Source organism: Triticum dicoccoides, chromosome 7A (assembly GCF_002162155.2).
Source record: "Triticum dicoccoides isolate Atlit2015 ecotype Zavitan chromosome 7A, WEW_v2.0, whole genome shotgun sequence".
Classification (NCBI taxonomy): domain Eukaryota; kingdom Viridiplantae; phylum Streptophyta; class Magnoliopsida; order Poales; family Poaceae; genus Triticum; species Triticum dicoccoides.
In genome coordinates this window covers 141,590,553-141,611,450 of record NC_041392.1, presented here as the reverse complement: position 1 = coordinate 141,611,450, position 20,898 = coordinate 141,590,553, and positions in this window count along the sequence as shown.

Sequence of the window (20,898 nt, the reverse complement as noted above, 5' to 3'; positions counted from 1 at the left end):
TAATATGAGTAGTACAAGAGTTAATCTACCACGAGATCGGAGAGGCTAAACCCTAGAAGTTAGCCTATGGTCTGATTGTTTGTTGTCCTACGGACTAAAAGCCTTCGGTTTATATAGACACCGGAGGGGGCTAGGGTTACACAAGGTCGGTTACAACGGAGGAGATATACATATCCGTATTGCCTAGCTTGCCTTCCACGCCAAGTAGAGTCCCATCCGGACACGAGACGAAGTCTTCAATCTTGTATCTTCATAGTCCAACAGCCCGGCCAAAGGATATACTCCGGCTGTCCGGAGAACCCCTAATCCAGGACTCCCTCAAGTGGGAACCAACTATTAAAATTAAAATTAAAGATCATGAATGCTATGCTTTTGTGATTTTGGTGCTAGTATTTCCACGATTCCAAAGACTTTGTGTGATTTGTTAGGTTTCCGTGATTTTGTTGATTGCTCTTTAAACTTGCACCTTGCGGATTCCACTATTAAGAAACCTATGGGAAGAATTAATGATGTTCTTATTGTTGAAAATAAGAATTATGTGCCCATAGATTTTATCATTCTTGATATAGATTGCAATCCTTCATGTCCTATTATTCTTGGTAGACCTTTCCTTAGAACGATTGGTGCAATTATTGATATGAAGGAAGGAAATATTAGATTCCAATTTCCGTTAAGGAAAGGCATGGAACACTTTCCTAGAAAGAAAATTAAATTACCTTATGAATCTATTATGAGAGCCACTTATGGATTGCCTACCAAAGATGGCAATACCTAGATCTATCCTTGCTTTTTATGCCTAGCTAGGGGCGTTAAACGATAGCGCTTGTTGGGAGGCAACCCAATTTTATTTTTATTCCTTGATTTTTGCTCCTGTTTAGTAATAAATAATTTATCTAGCCTCTTTTTTGGTTGTGTTTTTTGTGTTTAATTAGTGTTTGTGCCAAGTAGAACCGTTGGGAAGACTTGGGGAAAGTCTTGTTAATCCCGCTGTAAAAAACAGAAACTTTAGCGCTCATGAGAACTGCTGCCATTTTTATTTGGAAAGTGATATTTAGTTAATTCGTTTTGAAGATGATTAATAGATAAATTCCTCACGTACAGAAATTTATTTTATAATTTTTGGGGTTCCAGATCTTGCGCTAGCTACAGATTACTACAGACTGTTCTGTTTTTGACAGATTCTGTTTTTCGTGTGTTGTTTGCTTATTTTGATGAATCTATGGCTAGTAAAATAGTTTATAAACCATAGAGAAGTTGTAATACAGTAGGTTTAACACCAATATAAATAAATAATGAGTTCATTACAGTACCTTGAAGTGGTCTTTTTTTTCTTTTGCTAACGGAGCTCACGAGATTTTCTACCTTAAGTTTTGTGTTGTGAAGTTTTCAAGTTTTGGGTAAAGATTTGATGGATTATGGAACAAGGAGTGGCAAGAGCCTAAGCTTGTGGATTACCATGGCACCCAAAGATAATGTAAGGACACCTAAAAGCCAAAGCTTGGGGATGCCCCGGAAGGCATCCCCTCTTTCGTCTACTTCTATCGGTAACTTTACTTGGAGCTATATTTTTATTCACCACATGATATGTGTTTTGCTTGGAGCGTCTTGTATGATTTGAGTCTTTATTTGTTAGTTTACAACAATCATCCTTGCTGTACACACCTTTTGAGAGAGACACACATGATTTGGAAATTATTAGAATACTCTATGTGCTTCATTTATATCTTTTGAGTTGTATAGTTTTGCTCTAGTGCTTCACTTATATCTTTTAGAGCACGGTGGTGTATTTGTTTTATAGAAACTATTGATCTCTCATACTTCACTTAGATTATTTTGAGAGTCTTAAATAGCATGGTAATTTGCTTAAATAATCCTAATATGCTAGGTATACAATATTAATAATAAAATTCTCTTATGAGTGTGTTGAATACTATGAGAAGTTTGATACTTGATAATTGTTTTGAGATATGGAGATGGTGATATTAGAGTCATGCTAGTTGAGTAGTTGTGAATTTGAGAAATACTTGTGTTAAAGTTTGTGATTCCCGTAGCATGCACGTATGGTGAACCGTTATGTGATGAAGTCGGAGCATGATTTATTTATTGATTGTCTTCCTTATGAGTGGCGGTCGGGGACGAGCGATGGTCTTTTCCTACCAATCTATCCCCCTAGGAGCATGCGCATAATACTTTGCTTTGATAACTTGTAGATTTTTGCAATAAGTATGTAAGTTATTTATGACTAATGTTGAGTCCATGGATCATACGCACTCTCACCCTTCCACCATTGCTAGCCTCTCTAATACCACACACCTTTCGCCGGTATCATACACCCACCACATACCTTCCTCAAAACAGCCACCATACCTACCTATTATGGCATTTCCATAGCCATTCCGAGATATATTTCCATGCAAATTTTCACCATTCCGTTTATCATGACACGCTCCATCATTGTCATATTGCTTTGCATGATCATGTAGTTGACATTGAATTTGTGGCAAAGCCACCATTCATAATTCTTTCATACATGTCACTCATGAGTCATTGCATATCCCGGTACACCGCCGGAGGCATTCACATAGAGTCATATCTTGTTCTAAGTATCGAGTTGTAATTTTTTAGTTATAAGAAAATAAAAGTGTGACGGTCATCATTATTAGAGCATTGTCCCAAGTGAGGAAAGGATGATGGAGACTATGATTCCCCCACAAGTCGGGATGAGACTCCAGACAAAAACAAGGCCATAAAAAAGGCCCAAATAAAAAATGAGAGAAAAAGAGAGAAGGGACAATGCTACTATCTTTTTAACACACTTTTGCTTCAAAGTAGCACCATGATCTTCATGATAGAGAGTCTTCTTTGTTATCACTTTCATATACTAGTGGGAATTTTTCATTATAGAACTTGGCTTGTATATTCCAATGACGGGCTTCCTCAAAATGCCCTAGGTCTTCGTGAGCAAGCAAGTTGGATGCACACCCACTTAGTTTCTTTTTGAGCTTTCATATACTTATAGCTCTAGTGCATCCGTTGCATGGCAATCCCTACTCACTCACATTGATATCTATTGATGGGCATCTCCATAGCCCGTTGATACGCCTAGTCAATGTGAGACTATCTTCTCCTTTTTGTCTCCTCCACAACCACCATTCTATTCCACCTAAAGTGCTATATCCATGGCTCACGCTCATGTATTGCGTGAAAATTGAAAAAGTTTTGAGAATGTCAAAAGTATGAAACAGTTGCTTGGCTTGACATCGGGGTTGTGCATGATTTGAATACTTTGTGTGGTGAAGACAGAGCATAGCTAGACTATATGATTTTGTAGGATAACTTTCTTTGGCCATGTTATTTTGAAGAGACATAATTGCTTAGTTAGTATGCTTGAAGTATTATTATTTCTATGTCAATATTGAACTTTTGTCTTGAATCTTTCGGATCTGAATATTCATACCACAATTAAGAAGAATTACATTGAAAATATGCCAAGTAGAATTCCACATCAAAAATTCTGTTTTTATCATTTACCTACTCGAGGACGAGCAAGAATTAAGCTTGGGGATGCTTGATACATCTCCAACGTATCTATAATTTTTGATTACTCCATGCTATATTATCTACTGTTTTGGACATTATTGGGCTTCATTATACACTTTTATATTATTTTTGGGACTAACCAGCTAACCGGAGGCCCAGCCCGGAATTGCTGTTTTTGCCTATTTTAGGGTTTTGAAGAAAAGGAATATCAAACGGAGTCCAAACGAAATGAAACCTTCGGGAACATTATTTTCTCACCGAACATGATCCATGAGACTTGGACCCTACGTCAAGCAACCTACAGGGAGGCCACGAGGTAGGGGCGTGCCCTCCACCCTCGCGGGCCCCCTGTTGCTCAACCGACGTACTTCTTCCTCCTATATATACCTACGTACCCCCAAACGATCAGATACAGAGTCAAAACCCTAATTCCACCGCCACATTCTGTATCCACGAGATCCCATCTTGGGGCCTATTCTGGAGCTCCGCCGGAGGGGGCATCGATCACGGAGGGCTTCTACATCAACACGATAGCCTCTCCGTTGAAGTGTGAGTAGTTTACCTCAGACCTTCGGGTCTATAGTTATTAGCTAGATGGCTTCTTCTCTCTTTTTGGATCTCAATACAAAGTTCTCCCCCTCTCTTGTGGAGATCTATTCGATGTAATCTTCTTTTGTGGTGTGTTTGTTGAGACTGGTGAATTGTGGGTTTATGATCAAGTTTATCTATGAACAATATTTGAATCTTCTCTGAATTCTTTTATGTATGGTTGGTTATCTTTGCAAGTCTCTTCGAATTATCAGTTTGGTTTGGCCTACTAGATTGATCTTTCTTGCAATGGGAGAAGTGCTTAGCTTTGGGTTCAATCTTGCGGTGTCCTTTCCTAGTGACGGTAGGGGCAGCAAGGCACGTATTGTATTGTTGCCATCGAGGATAATAAGATGGGGTTTTCATCATATTGCATGAGTTTATCCCTCTACATCATGTCATCTTGCTTAAAGCATTACTCTGTTCTCTTGAACTTAATACTCTAGATGCATGCTGGATAGCGGTCGATGTGTGGAGTAATAGTAGTAGATGTAGGCAGGAGTCGGTCTACTTGTCTTGGACGTGATGCCTATATACATGATCATACCTACATATTCTCATAACTATGCTCAATTCTGTCAATTGCTCAACAGTAATTTGTTTACCCACCATGAATACTTATGCTCTTGAGAGAAGCCACTAGTGAAACCTATGGCCCCCGGGTCTATCTTCATCATATTAATCTTCTAATACTTAGTTATTTTCATTGCTTTTATTTTACTTTGCATCTTTATCATAAAAATACCAAAAATATTATCTTATCATATCTATCATATCTCACTCTCGTAAGTGACCGTGTAGGGATTGACAACCCCTTATCGCGTTGGTTGCGAGGATTTATTTGTTTTGTGTAGGTGCGAGGGACTCGCGCGTAGCCTCCTACTGGATTGTTACCTTGTTTCTCAAAAACTGAGGGAAATACTTACGCTACTTTGCTGCATCACCCTTTCCTCTTCAAGGGAAAACCCATGCAAGTGCTCAAGAGGTAGCAGGGGGTCACCGAGGGTCCGACAAGGTCGGGGGCACACCCTACCCCCTGGGCGCGCCCTCCACCCTTGTGGCCGCCTCGTGGCTCTTCTGACTTGCACTCCAAGTCTCTTGGGTGTCTTCTGGTCCAAGAAAAATCATCGCAAAAGTTTCATTCCGTTTGGTATTCCCTTTCCGTGAAACTCTAAAACAAGGAAAAAACATAAACTTGCATTGGGCTCTAGGTTAATAGGTTAGTCGAAAAAATCATATAAGATATCATATTAATGCATATAAAACATCCAAAACAGATAATATAATAGCATGGAACAATCAAAAATTATAGATACGTTGCAGACGTATCGGACATCCCCAAGCTTAATTCCTGCTCGTCCTTGAGTAGGTAAATGATAAAAACAGAATTTTTGACGTGGAATGCTACCTAACATATTTATCCATGTAATTCTCTTTATTGTGGCATGAATGTTCAGATCCGTATGATTCAAAACAAAAGTTTAATATTGACACAAAAACAATAATACTTCAAGCATACTAACAAAATAATTATGTCTTCTCAAAATAGCATGGCCAAAGAAATCTTATCCCTACAAAATCATATAGTCTAGCTATGCTCCATCTTCATCACACAAAATATTAAAATCATGCACAACCCCGATGACAAGCCAAGAAATTGTTTCATACTTTTGATGTTCTCAAACCTTTTCAACTTTCACGCTATATATGAGCGTGAGCCATGGACATAGCACTATAGGTGGAATAGACGGTGGTTGTGGACAAGACAAAAAGAAGGAGATAGTCTCACATCAACTAGGCGTATCAACGGGCTACGGAGATGCCCATCAATAGATATCAATGTGAGTGAGTAGGGATTGCCATGCAACGGTTTCACTAGAGCTATAAGTTTTTGAAAGCTCAAAAAAGAAAACTAAGTGGGTGTGCATCCAACTTGCTTGCTCATGAAGACCTAGGGCATTTTGAGGAAGCCCATCGTTGGAATATACAAGCCAAGTTCTATAATGAAAAAAATCCTACTAGTATATGAAAATGATAATATAGGAGACTCTCTATCATGAAGATCATGGTGCTACTTTGAATCACAAGTGTGGCAAAAAAGGATAGTAACATTGTCCCTTCTCTCTTTTTCTCTCATTTTTTTCTTTTTTTCTTTTCTCTATTTTTTTATTTTTTTTGGGCCTTCTCAATTTTTTATTTGGCCTTTCTCTCTTTTTTCTCACATGGGACAATGCTCTAATAATGAAGATCATCACACTTCTATTTACTTACAACTCAAAAATTACAACTCGATACTAGAACAAGAATATGACTCTATGTGAATGCCTCTGGTGGTACCGGGATGTGCAATGAATCAAGAGCGGCATGTATAAAAAAATGATGAACGGTGGCCTTGCCACAAATACGATGTCAACTACAAGATCATGCATAGCAATATGACAATGATGGAGTGTGTCATAATAAACGGAACGGTGGAAAGTTGCATGGCAATATATCTCAGAATGGCTATGGAAATGCCATGGTAGGTAGGTATGGTGTCTGTTTTGAGGAAGGTATATGGTCGTTTTATGGTACCGACAAAAGTTGCGCGGTACTAGAGAGGCTAGCAATGGCGGAAAGGTGGGAGTGCGTATAATCCATGGACTCGACATTAGTCATAAAGAACTCACATACTTATTGCAAAAATCTATTAGTCATCAAAACAAAGTACTACATGCATGCTCCTAGGGGGATAGATTGGTAGGAAAAGATCATCGCTCGTTCCCGACCGCCACTCATAAGGAAGACAATCAAAAAAACATCTCATGCTCCAACTTCATTACATAACGGTTCACCATACGTGCATGCTATGGGACTCACAAACCTCAACACAAGTATTTCTCAAATTCACAATTACTCACTAGTATGACTCTAATATCACCATATTCATATCTCAAAACAATCATAAGTAATTAAACTTCTCATAGTATTCAATGCACTTTATATGAAAGTTTTTATTATATCCCTCTTGGATGCCTATCATATTAGGACTAATTTTATAACCAAAGAAAATTACCATGATGTTTTTAAAAACTCTCAAAATAATATAAGTGAAGTACGAGATTTCATCAATTTCAATAAAATAAATCCACCACCGTGCTCGAAAAAGATATAAGTGAAGCACTAGAGCAAAATTGCCTAGCTCAAAAGATATAAGTGAAGCACATAGAGTATTCTAATAAATCACGATGCATGCGTGTCTCCTCAAAAGGTGTGTACAGCAAGGATGATTGTGGAAAACTAAAAATCAAAGACTCAAATCATACAAGACGCTCTAAGCAAAACACATATCATGTGGTGAATAAAAATATAGCCTCAAGTAAAGTTACCTATAGACGAAGACGAAAGAGGGGATGCCTTCCCGGGGCATCCCCAAGCTTAGGCTCTTGGTTGTCCTTGAATATTACCTTGGGGTGCCTTGGTCATCCCTAATATTAGGCTCTTGCCACTCCTTATTCAATAGTCCATCAAATCCTTCCCCAAAACTTGAAAACTTCACAATACAAAACTTCAACAGAAAATCTCGTAAGCTCCGTTAGTGCAAGAAAATAAATCACCACTTTTGGTACTGTTGTGAACTCATTATTTAATTATATTGGTGTAATATCTACTGTATTCCAACTTTTCCATGGTTCATACCCCCCGATACTAGCCATAGATTCATCAAAATAAGCAAACAACACGCGAAAACAGAATATGTCAAAACAGAACAGGTTGTAGCAATCTGGATATTTAGAATACTTATGTAACTTTAAAAACCCTGATAAATTAGGAAGTCCTAGAAAATTTGTTTATTAATCTTCTACAAAAAGAATCAGTATTTTATCTCATTCCTTCTAAAAATTATAATTGTTTTCGTGAGCGCAAAAGTTTTTGTTTTTCAGCAAGATCAAATCCACTATCACCGTAGGCTATCCCAAAGGTCTTACTTGGAACAAACACTAATTAAAACACAAAACCACATCTAACCAGAGGATAGATGAAATATTTATTGCAAAACAGGACCTAAAAAGCAAGAACAAAAATAAAATTGGGTTGCCTCACAACAAGCGCTATTGTTTAACGCCCTTAGCTAGGCATAAAACACGAATAGATCTAAGTATAATCATAATAATGATAAGGCAAATCTCGAAAACTCATCTCATACTCCCTTCGTTCAGCAGCAATTTTTCTTTGTGGCAAGCAAAAGTAATCAAAAGGGCTAAATTTAATAGGGTGAGAATCACCAAGCTCGATCTCGGGAGGAATTGGTTCTTCCTTTGGCCCTTCATATTGCATGACCAACTCGTCATGTATAGCAAAATCATTATTAAGCTCAGAAATCTTATCAATTAGAACATCGGTAGGAACCCTTTTTCTTAAATTTTCGTTATAAGCAACATGATCTAAGGATCGTAGACGCATTATGTCCGCTTGGTTAAAGAGAATTCCCTCTATGGGAGGACGACCACCGTCTACTTTATAATGAGCAAATATTTCACTAGCTTCTTTCATAATAAATCTAAATTCATGAGCCAGGAATATAGTGGCGGTGTGCTTAACAGAAGAATGCTCAATATTAGAAAACTCTAGAAAAATCCTTTTGTATGGATGGATGCATGTGAACAAATTGTCTTTCAAGTTCAACAACAAGCAAAGATATATCATCTGCAAGACTATTAGTTTTATGGAGGATAGATCCATCTATAGTGGGGAGTGCACCGGCACAAGTAAAGAAATCTTGAATAACCTCCTTTCCAATAATATTTCCGCTACCTATGCGGAATTTCTTAGCATGCAAGATAGTAGTTTCTTCATATGGACCAAACTTAGCAAAAGCATCAAAGTTTCCCCCATCCTTACTACTATAATTTTGAGCGATAACCTCCCCAGTTTCAGACATGGTAGCGGCAACAAAACTAGCAAACTAGCAAACGAAAGGCACGCGAAGAAGGCGAACGATAGAGGGGCGAAGAAAAGGCGAATCTTTTTGAAAACCGTTTTAGAAGTGGGGGAGAGGAAAACGAGAGGCGAATGGCGAATAATGTAATACGAGGGATGAGAGTTTACGATGGGTACTTGGTATGTCTCGGCTTGGCGTAGATCTCCCTAGCAACGGCGCCAGAAATTCTTGCTGTTACCTCTTGAGCTTGTGTTGGTTTTTCCCTTGAAGAGGAAAGGGTGATGCAGCAAAGTAGAGTAAGTATTTCCCTCAGCTTTTGAGAACCAAGGTATCAATCTAGTAGGATACAACGCAACAAGCCACCAAATACCTGCACAAACAAACACCAACTTGCACCCAACGCGATAAAGGGGTTGTCAATCCCTTCATGGTTATTTGTGAAGTGAGATCTTATATAGATGGATAAATGACAAAGTAATATTCTTGGTATTTTTGGTTTATGGGACAGAAAGTAAAAGATTTCAAAGAAAGTAAATAGGAAACTAGAATTATAGATCGGAAACTAATATGATGGAAAATAGACCCGGGGGCCATAGGTTTCACTAGAGGCTTCTCTCAAGATAGAAATTATTACGGTGGGTGAACAAATTACTGCCGAGCAATTGATAGAAAAGCACAAAGTTATGACGATATCTAAGGCAATGATCATGAATATAGGCATCACGTCTGTGTCAAGTAGACCGAAACGATTCTGCATCTACTACTATTACTCCACACATCGACCGCTAACCAGCATGCATCTAGAGTATTAACTTCATGAAGAACGGAGTAACGCCTTAAGCAAGATGACATGATATAGAGGAATTAACTCAAACAATATGATGAAACCCCCATCTTTTTATCCTCGATGGCAACAATACAATACGTGTTGGTTCCCCTTATATCACTAGGATCGAGCACCGCAAGATTGAACCCAAAGCTAAACACTTCTCCCACTGCAAGAAAAACCAATCTAGTTGGCCAAACCAAATCGATAGTTCAAAGAGACTTGCAAAGATATCAAATCATGCATAAAAGAATTCAGAGAAGATTCAAATAATATTCATAGATAAGCTGGTCATAAATCCACAATTCATCGGATCTCGGCAAACACACCGCAAAAGAGTATTACATCGAATAGATCTCCAAGAACATTGAGGATAACTTTGTATTGAGAATCAAAGAGAGAGAGAGAGGAAGCCATCTAGCTACTAGCCATGGACCCGTAGGTCTATGGTAAACTACTCACGCTTCATCGGAGAGGCAATGGTGTTGATGTAGAAGCCCTCCGTGATCGAATCCCCTTCCGGCAGGATGCTGGAAAAGGCCCCTAGATGGGATCTCATGGGTACAGAAGGTTGTGGCGGTGGAAAAGTGGTTTCGTGGCTCCCTGGAAGGTTTTGGGATATTGGAGAATATATAGGAGGAAGATGTAGGTCAGGGGGTCACCGAGGAGCCCACAAGGTCGGAGGCGCACCCTACCACCCTGGGCGCGCCCTCCAACCTTGTGGCCGCCTCGTGGCTCTTCTGACTTGCACTCTAAGTCTCCTGGGTGTCTTCTGGTCCAAGAAAAATCATCGTGAAAGTTTCATTCCGTTTATACTCCGCTTGGTATTCCTTTTCTGCAAAACTCTAAAACAAGGAAAAAACATAAACTGAAACTGGGCTCTAGGTTAATAGGTTAGTCCCAAAAATCATATAAAATAGCATATTAATGCATATAAAACATCCAAAACAGATAATATAATAGCATGGAACAATCAAAAATTATAGATACGTTGGAGAGGGATTAGTACTCTATTAAAAGGAGGCCTTAATATCCCTTAGTTTCCATTAGGACCCCGCTGCCACGGGAGGGTAGGACAAAAGATATCATGCAAGTTCTTTTCCATAAGCATGTATTACTATATTCGGAATACATGCCTACATTATATTGATGAACTGGAGCTAGTTCTGTGCCAGCCTATGTTATAACCATTGCATGATGAATGACATCTGACATAATTATCCATCATTGATCCATTGCCTACGAGCTTTTCACATATTGATCTTTGCTAAGTTACTTTTCCGTTGCCACTGTTACGATTGCTACAAAACTACTACCATTACTTTTGTCATTGTTCCCATTACTTCCATACTAATTTGCTACTAAATACTTTGTTGCAGATATTAAGTCTTTCAGGTGTGGTTGAATTGACAACTCGGTTGCTAATACTCGAGGATATTCTTTGGCTCCCCTTGTGTTGAATCAATAAATTTGGGTTGAATACTCTACCCTCGAAAACTGTTGCGATCCCCTATACTTGTGGGTTATCAAGCAACAAAGTCTCTTTTAGCATATCTTTTATTTTTAGGTTGTGGGTTATCAAGATCAACTGCAGGTTCTATCTCAACATCATTGTCTGGTTCCTCATTATTTGGTTGACTATCTTCATGAACCTCATCATTAACTTTTTCATTATCAGAAGGTGAGTGTTCACTACCAGGTTGAGTTCAGCACCAAAGATAGAGACTTCATTATCAGGAGGTTTTTCTACTTCAGATTCACTAGAGGCATGCAAAGTCCTGTCATTTTTATTCTTTTTTTTTCTTTTTAGGAGGACTACATGCATCAGTGTTAGCTCTTTGAGAGTCTTGTTCAATTCTTTTTGGGTGTCCCTCAGGATAAAGTGGTTCCTGAGTCATTTTACCTCCTCTAGTTGCTACTCTAATAGCAAAGTCATGTATGTTATTGTTCATTTCATCTAACAATTCTCTTTGAGATTTAGCAACTTGTTCTAACTGGGTTTGAACCATAGAAGCATGTTTTCCCACACCTCTAACATCATTTGAGATTCTAAATAACAAGTCACTCAAGCGAGCAATCATATCAGAATTGTATTTCAATTGTTTCATAACATTTGCATTGAAGTGATCTTGTTTTCTAATATAATTTTCAAACTCATAAAGACATTGGCTAGGGTGCATATTGTGAGGATTGTCATTATCATTGAATTTCATTAGAGAATTTACCTCTAACTGAAGGAAATATGCCCTAGAGGCAATAATAAAGTTGTTATTTATATTTCCTTATATCATGATAAATGTTTATTATTCATGCTAGAATTGTATTAACCGGAAACTTAGTACATGTGTGAATACATAGACAAATGGAGTGTCACTAGTGTGCCTCTACTTGACTAGCTCGTTAATCAAAGATGGTTAAGTTTCCTAGCCATGGACAAAGAGTTGTCATTTGATGAATAGGATCACATCATTAGAGTATGATGTGATTGACTTGACCCATCTGTTAGCTTAGCACGATGATCATTTAGTTTACTGTTATTGCTTTCTCCATAAGTTATACATGTTCCTATGACTATGAGATTATGCAACTCCCGAATACCGGAGAAACACTTAGTGTGCTATCAAACATCACAAGTAACTGGGTGACTATAAAGATGCTCTACAGGTGTCTCTGATGGTGTTTTTTGAGTTGGCATAGATTGAGATTGGCATTTGTCACTCCGTGTATCGGAGAGGTATCTCTGGGCCCTCTCGGTAATGGACATCACTATAAGCGTTGCAAGCAATGTGACTAATGAGTTAGTTATGGGATGTTGCATTACGGAACGAGTAAAGAGACTTGCCAGTAACGAGATTGAACTAGGTATTGAGATACCGACGATCGAATCTCGGGCAAGTAACATACCGATGACAAAGGGAACAACGTACGTTGTTATGCGGTTTGACCGATGAAGATCTTCGTAGAATATGTAGGAACCAATATGAGCATCCAGGTTTCGCTGTTGGTTATTGAACAGAGATTGAGTCTCGGTCATGTCTACATAGTTCTCGAACCCGTAGGGTCCGCAGGCTTAACGTTCGATGACGATCGATATTATGAGTTTATGTGTTTTGATGTACCGAAGGTTGTTCGGAGTCCCGGATGAGATCGCAGACATGACGAGGAGTCTCGGAATGGTCGAGACATAAAGATCGATATATTGGAAGCCTATGTTTGGACATCGGAATGGTTCTGGGTGAGTTCGGGCATATACCAGAGTACCGGGAGGTTACCGGAACCCCCTGGGAAGTATATGGGCCTTATTGGGCCATAGTGTGAGAGAGGAGAAGGGAGCCTAGGAGCCCCCCCCCCAAGCCCAATCTGAATTGGGTGCCCCCCTTTCGTTCCCCCTCTCTCCCCCTTCCTTCCTCTCCTAATCCAACTAGGGAAGGGGGGAATCCTACTCCCGGTGGGAATAGGACTCCCCTTGGGCGCGCCATAGAGGGGCCAACCCTCCCCCTCCTCCACTCCTTTATATACGGGGGAAGGGGGCACTCCATAGACACACAAGTTGATTGTTTAGCCGTGTGCGGTGCCCCCCTCCACAAATTTCCACCTCAGTCATATCGTTGCAGTGCTTAGGCGAAGCCCTGCGCCGGTAGCTTCATCATCACCGTCATCATGCCGTCGTGCTGACGAAACTCTCCCTTGACACTTAGCTGGATCTAGAGTTCGTGGGACGTTACCGAGCTGAACGTGTGTAGATCGCGGAGGTGCCTTACCTTCGTGCTAGGATCGGTCAGATCGTGAAGACGTACGACTACATCAACCGCGTTGTCATAACGCTTCCGCTTACAGTCTACGAGGGTACGTGGACAACACTCTCGCCTCTTGTTGTTATACATCACCTACATGGATCTTGCATGTGCATAGGATTTTTTTGAAATTACTGCGTTCCCCAACACTACCACCTTAGGAGGTGGTGGTGCATCAAGCCCATGTATTTCTTCAATAGGAGCTAAATTTTTTACATCCTTGGCTCTAATACCTCTTTCCTTCATGGATTTCTTTGCCTCTTGCATATCTTCAGGACTGAGATATAATATACCCCTATTTTTTGGAGTGGGTTTAGGCAGTGGTTCAGGAAGAGTCCAATCATCATAATTTTCCGATATATTATTCAATAATTCTTCAGCTTGCCCAATAGTTTGTTCCTTGAAAACACAACCAGCACAACTATCTAGGAAATTCCTAGAAGCATCGGTTAGTCCATTATAGAAGATATCAAGTATTTCATTTTTCTTAAGAGGATGATCAGGCAAAGCATTAAGTAATTGGAGAAGCCTCCCACAAGCTTGTGGGAGACTCTCTTCTTCAAATTGCACAAAATTAAATATTTCCTGTAAGGCAGCTTGTTTCTTGTATGCAGGGAAATATTTTTCAGAGAAGTAATAAATCATATCCTGGGACTGCGCACACAACCAGGAGCAAGAGTATTGTACCAAGCTTTAGCATCACCCTTTAATGAGAACGGAAATAATTTGATAATATAGTAATAGCGAGTTTTCTCATCATGAGTAAAAAGGGTGGCTATGTCATTCAACTTAGTAAGATGTGCCACAACAGTTTCAGTTTCATAACCATGGAAAGGATCTGATTCAACCAAAGTAATTAACCCTGGGTCGACAGAGAATTCATAATCCTTATCATCAATAAAGATAGGTGAAGTAACAAACTTAGGATCATATTGTGTTCTAGCATTCAAAGATTTTTCTTTATACTTGCATAATAATTTCTCTAGATCATCTCTATCCTTACAAGCAAGAATGTCTCTAGTTCTATCTTCATTCATAACATAACCTTCCGGTACCTTAGGCAATTCATATCTAGGAGGGCTAGTTCTAGTAGGTGTTTCAAGATTTGCAGTTTCAAGCTCATCATTGGTCTCAACAACATCATGTTGTCTTACTTTAGTAATTTTTTCATCAAGAAATTCACCTAATGGCACATCATCATCAAGCAAGGTACTAGCATCATCATAAGTATCATTCATAGCAGAAGTAGCATCATCAATATCTTGTGACATATCAGGATTAATAGCATGTGGTGGTGTTGCAAGTTTACTTATAATAGAAGGTGAATCTAAAGCAGAGCTAGATGGCAGTTCCTTACCTCCCCTCATCTTAGAGGGAAATATCTTGGTCTTAGCATCCTTCAGATTCTTCATAGTGATAAATTGATAATAATCCCAAGTTACTCAACAAATATAGCTATGCTCCCCGACAACGGCGCCAGAAAAAGGTCTTGATAACCCACAAGTATAGGGGATCACAACAGTTTTTTAGGGTAGAGTATTCAACCCAAATTTATAGATTCGACACAAGGGGAGCCAAAGAATATTTGCAAGTATTAGCAGCTGAGTTGTCAATTCAACCACACCTGGAGATTAATTATTTGCAGCAAAGTGATCAGTAGCAAAGTAATATGATAGTTTTGATAATAGTAGTAGCAGCAACAGTAACGTAACAGTGATAGCAGTAGTTTTGTAGCAAGTGTAGCAGTAACGATACCAATAGCAACTTAGCAAGAACAATATAAGATAAATTCGTAGGCATTGGATCGGTAATTTGTTGGATGATATTCATCATGTGACAGTCATAACCTAGGGCGATATGGCACTAGCTCTAGTTCATAAATATAATGTAGGCATGTATTCCGTAGTCATACATGCTTATGGAAAGAACTTGCATGACATCTTTTGTCCTACCCTCCCATGGCAGCGGGGTCCAATTGGAAACTGAGGGATATTAAGGCCTCCTTTTAATTGACACACGGTGAATACATGAACTCCTCAAACTACGGCCATCGCCGGGAGTGGTCCCGACTATTGTCACTCTGGGGTTGCTGGATCATAACACATAGTAGGTGACTATAACTTGCAAGATTGGATCTAGAACATGGATATAATGGTGATAACATAAACAGTTCAGATCTGAAATCATGGCACCCGGGCCCAAAGTGACAAGCATTAAGCATGGCAAAGTCATAGCAACATCAATCTTAGAACATAGTGGATACTAGGGATCAAGCCCTAACAAAACTAACTAGATTACATGATGAATCTTAGCCAACTCCTCACCGACCAGCGAGCCTACGAAGGAATTACTCACTCTCGGTGGGGAGAATCATGGAATTGGTGATGGAGAAGGGTTGGTGATGACAAAGAACGAAGATCCCCCTCTCTGGAGCCCCAAACGGACTCCAGATCTGGCCTACCAATGAAGAATAGGAGGTGACAGCGGCTTCATCTCGTGGATTGCGGTAATTCTTTCTCTCTTATTTTTTCTGGAAAAATGTGATTTTATAGCATCGGTTTCAGGGTCTGCGGGGCGACCAGGTGGGGACAACCCACCTGGGCGTGCCTGGGGGTAGGCGCGCCCTGGTGGGTTGTGCCCACCCAGGTGCCCCCCTCAGGTGACTCTTGGCTCCAAAAATTCTCTTTATTGGTATAAAATATCCTCGCAAAGTTTTGTTCCATTCCAAGGACTTTTTTTGCACAAAAACAACACCATGGTAGTTCTGCTGAAAACAGCGTCAGTCCGGGTTAGTTTCATTCAAATCATGCAAATTGGAGTCCAAAACAAGAGGAAAAGCGTTAGGAAAAGTAGATACGTTGGAGACGTATCAGCAGTCTCACTGGCCTGTGCTGTGGGAGGTGGAGTTGAGGAACTTGATTCTGGTACCATGCCAAACTTGGCGGCTTCTCTCTTGTTGTGGTCTTCAACTACCTTGGTTGAGGCAGTGATGAATCGCTCTTTGACACCACAACAATGATTAGCATGTCTCTCATATTCTTCAGACAACAGATGAATCTCATATTGTAATTGCACAAGCTGTTGAGGAGATATAGACATCATCTTTTTCCTCAGTTCCTTCTCCTTCTGGATTTGTTGTTTCTTCGCCAACTTTGCCTGTGAAATTTTGTGCTTCTCGGTCAAGATGAATGAGGAAATCATATGGCTTGGGCCAGGAGCCAAGTTAACGTCAAGAAGCATTTTTGGGTTGGTGCAGTAGATGTCAATGAAGTCCAGGAGTTGCTTGGGATCCAGCAACATAGGAATTGAAGAATCCTTAGCAATTGCAGCTTGCACTTGCTTTCTTCTGAGGAACTCAGCAAGTTCCTCTTCATCAGCTAGCCCGTGTTCATCAACCTGAGGCACTATGGCCTTGCTCTTAGGACTTGGCCTAGTTCCACGGCCAGCAGTGACTCTTTGTTTCAGCTTGGGCATTGAAGAAGATGGTTGCCCACTGACAGAGGCACTTGATGTAACAATTGAGGCCTTTGCAAAGCCCTCGGTGCACTAGCAAGATGCGAGCACGACCGGTCTTTAAGCTCTAGCTGCTGCCATTGATGAACTTGAAGTAGGAGGAGGCACTAAAGATTTGGAAATCTTTAGTGATGAAGCCTTTGGTGCAGCTGGTTAGGCCACTAAGGGCATTGGGACATAAGGCTTTGGCTTATTAGCAGGCTTCTTTTTTGTTGCCTTCTTGGGAGCGCTTGCGCTGCCACTGCCACTGCCATTTGCACTGGCTTCATTTGAAGCTTTTGCAATCCTCTTGAATTCTTCAACGTCTCTCTTGGTTTGTTTTGCCAACTTGGCCTGATGTCTTCCCATTCCTTGGGAATTCTTCATCCCTTCTGATACTTAAGGGATCAGCATGTTGTCCTTCAGCAAGCGGTGGCCTCTTGCAAGGAGGCTTCGCAGCATAATCCTTCATATATTTTGGAGTGACATATCTGTATGCCCTCCATTCATATGTACAATATCTCTTGATTTTCTACATGGGTGTTTTGCGCTGCTCTTTAGGTTCCCTGCCATGAACATTTTCATCAGGTGTGCAGTACCCTGAGTACAAGTCATCAGGAATCTCAAAAGTAGTATGTTCCTCTTTTCTTTAGCCACCCTTCTGAGGCCTCTTTCCATCAACCATTGTCTTCAATTGAGGTTTTTTGAACTTTAGAGGGCTCTAAAGATGTTTGAAGGTTTTCCTCAAGTTATGCTACAAATGAATTAATTTGATGAGAACCTATAGATTCGTCGGCAGACATTGTACCTGTGAATAGAGTATAGTTGCGAGGAAATAGGGAAGAGTCACATGCTTTCTCGAATATTTTTAAAATAAACAGTTGAGGAAATTGACCCTTACCGTCTTGAAGAATTTCATCAAGTGTTCTTGACTTAGGTTCCAGAGTTGTATAGATTGAAGCTATTGCACAATTGAGGAATCTAGTTGTTAAGTGTAACTTAGATGAAAATACTCAAGACTGGCCAAAAAGGAAGTGCTGAAGAATTGAAAGAGTGGTAAAAACATCACTTGAAGATTTTTGAGTAGAGTGAAGATCAAAGTGGGGCAGTAAATAAACATTTAATTACCCCAGTGATGAACTCAATGAACTGGACGACGAGGCGATGGAAATCGTCAGCTCAGATCTTTCGTGCCCTAACTTGACGACAAAAGACATCTATGGTGGCGGTGGTGGGGAAGAAATCCACGTCCGGCGTGAGTACGTCGACGAAGAAGTCGAGGCAGTGAAGCTCTTCTTCTCCGGCGGTGATGAGATCTAGCGGCGCTGCTAGGGTTTGAGGACTGAGAGTGACAGGAGCTAGGAGGCGAAGTGAACTAATGTTGACAGGGTCAAGGCTATTTATAGCCGCAGTGAAAATTGAGGGGTCCAAAAGTTTTGGACGGATAAGCCCCTGACCATTCGCATCTCGGTGACACATGTCACACATGCATTTTCGCACTTATCCATGCGTGTGAAGCGCGGGATGAAGATACTGTGGCAACCGCCAGAAAAAACTTTGAGATTCTTTTAAAAATGTGTTCACAATTTCTTCAGCCGTCAAGGACACAGTGAAGATGTTGAACGGTGTCAAGTACTCCCTCCGTTTGGAATTACTTGTCTCGAAAATGAATGTATCTAGAACTAAAATATGTCTAGATACATCCATTTTTGCGACAAGTAACTCCGAACGGAGCACTACAGAAAAAATACACTTCTGTGATGATACGTGTTTGTCACAGTAGGTCGCTTTTTTTGTCATGCATGTACATCCATGGCAAATTTATGATAGAATCAAGATAGTCATACCTGTGCTATCGTAGAAGTGTTCCATGACATTACCAAAATTATCATCACGAAAGTGTCCACTTCCATGACGATAAATCGCGCGTCACAAAAGTGCTTTCGTCAAGGGTGACCGACACGTGGCATCCACCATAACGGAACGCCATTAAGCTATCAGGTCAGGTTTTGGATCCGATAACCCGTTAACAGCCCCGACCAATTGGGATTTTCCACGTGTAAAATCATCATTGGCTAGAGGAAACACGCGTCGGCTCATCGTCGGGACAGATGTCATCCACTCACTGGACAGAAGACGCCTATGATACGTTGACATGTGGCATGGCCCAACAAGTTTAAATGGGCCGGCCCAACTAAAGGCCCACAAGATTTTGCGGACCATAATGGGCCAGCCCAGCTAAAGGCCCATGAGATTTTGCGGACCATAATGGGCTGGCCCAGCTAAAGGCCCACAAGATTTTGCGGGCCATAATGGGCCGGCCCAGGTAAAGGCCCACAAGATTTTTGTGTGCCATAATGGGCCGGCCCAAGTAAAGGCCCACAAGATTCTTGCGGGTCATAATGGGCCGGCCTAGCTAAAGGCCCACGAGATTTCACTGACATTAATGGGCCGGCCCAGCTGTAGGCCCACAAGATTTTGAGTACCCTAGTAGGCCGGCCCATTAACTGGCTGCCATGTTTTGGGCCAAATGTCGGCCCATATTTGATCTGGTCCATTAATGGCCTACCAAGCTCCGGGCCTAATAGTGGCCCATATGAGATCCGGCCCGTTAAAAGCCTACCACGTTCTGGGCCAAATTACGGCCCAGATCAGGTCCGGCCCTTTAAGAGGCTTTGGGCTCAATTATGGCCCATATCAGATTTGGCCTGTCAACTAGACACTATGCGTTTGGGCCCACTTGCTAAAGGCCCACTTAGTAATTCGGCCTGATATTAGTTTTGGCCTGTTAAGGGTCTGTTTAACATTTCGGCCTTATATTAATTTCGGCCTGTTAAAAGCCCGTCATATAGTTGGGCCTAACTACGTCATGGTTTGCATCCGGCCTGCTCGCAACCGATATCTGATTGGGACAAACAAGGACCCAGACAATTTTGGCCTGTTAAAAGCTCGCGATTTGATTCGCACAATCATGGGCCGAGGTTCATTTCGGGCTGCTGCGTAACTAGTAGGAATTAAGAACAAACCTACTCTATACAATAAAGAAATTACGGCATAGTAACTAAGAATAAACCTACACTACACAATAAAGGATTTAAGGTATATCGGGCATCAAAGTTCGCCACCAGTGATCATAAAGTGCAACGAAGAAGAAGATTACAAAAATTGGGCACCATTGCAGCGTAACAAAATAATACTGAACCGAGACCACTTCCAAGACAGTTCAAGAAAGGTTATCCTTGCGGGGGAACTGCTGCGCAAGCTATTGAGCAAGGCTGTGAGACCAGCCTAGCATGTCGGTCATAGCTTCCAGGTGTAGCTGTTTAGCGATGAGGTTCTCATTGGTGTTCTCCGCAATCTTTCTTAGAGATAGGACTTCAAGTCGAAGTTGAGTTGCAGAATGCCTTTCTGCTAGAACTTGGGACTGAAGAACTCGAACTGATTCAGATAACGAATTCTGTGAGCTTGTCTGACTGTTAGTCTCAAGTAACTTGAACACTACATCAAGGCAAGACTTTGGGGTTGTCTCGCTATCTTCAAGATGTTTTGCCTTCTTTGCTTCAATATATGTTGGGTTTGTCTCACAGCCTTCAGCAGACTTGTGCATGCCATTAGGCATATCACCCTGAAACAAAGCAGAGAGATGACAAGTTTTGCACGTGTATAAACAAAGATGATAACTGTTCTGTCAATTCTATCCAATTTCAATTAGAAAATAAAGAGTATGTTAAAAATAT